Genomic DNA, 580 nt, shown 5'->3' on the forward strand with positions numbered 1-580 from the left:
AGGGGGAAAGCATGAATGCAGGCCCCCGCTACCACAAATTATGCAGTTGAACTTCCCACATTTGGGGAGATCACAGGGTCAGGACACTTGCAGTGCAATGGGTGAGCCTCGCCCTGGGAGAACCACCTTCATGATCATGGTATCTCCTCTGTCAAGCAAGTATATAGTTTTTGTTATTTTAATAATCTAGTGTATAAATTGTTATTGTGTAAATCTTTATTTGCAGCGGACCCAGCGAAGTTGGCACAGTATTTATAATCATAATAATCTTATCTATAACATAGATAACTATTATATGTGAATACATACAAATGTGTGTGTGTGTGTATGCGTGCACGCGCAGTATTCACAGCTTACCCAGTGGGTTTGCAAAACTGTCTACTGCAGAAGTCTGAGGCCATTCTAATTCTTGTTTATTTGGGTTTGTTATAAGATTTGTTGGGCACTGTTTGGAGTAGTTCTCAAACTTGGTTTCATTATTCCACACCATTAAGGTAAGCCTCTTCTCTATATTCTTATTTACCAAGGCTCTATGAATCACATATTTCCTCCACTCTCCTTGGTGAGAGCACACACTATT

The 580-nt window shown here is 40.0% G+C and overlaps 1 non-coding gene across 1 annotated transcript; it reads right to left on the minus strand.

The window, feature by feature from the left end:
• On the minus strand, positions 1–163 carry LOC136396239 (U1 spliceosomal RNA). The gene has a single exon (XR_010749631.1). It is a non-coding gene; the product is annotated as a U1 spliceosomal RNA (small nuclear RNA).
• Positions 164–580: the final 417 nt, after the last annotated feature.

This window comes from Saccopteryx leptura, chromosome 2, assembly GCF_036850995.1.
Source record: "Saccopteryx leptura isolate mSacLep1 chromosome 2, mSacLep1_pri_phased_curated, whole genome shotgun sequence".
Taxonomy (NCBI): Eukaryota; Metazoa; Chordata; class Mammalia; order Chiroptera; family Emballonuridae; genus Saccopteryx; species Saccopteryx leptura.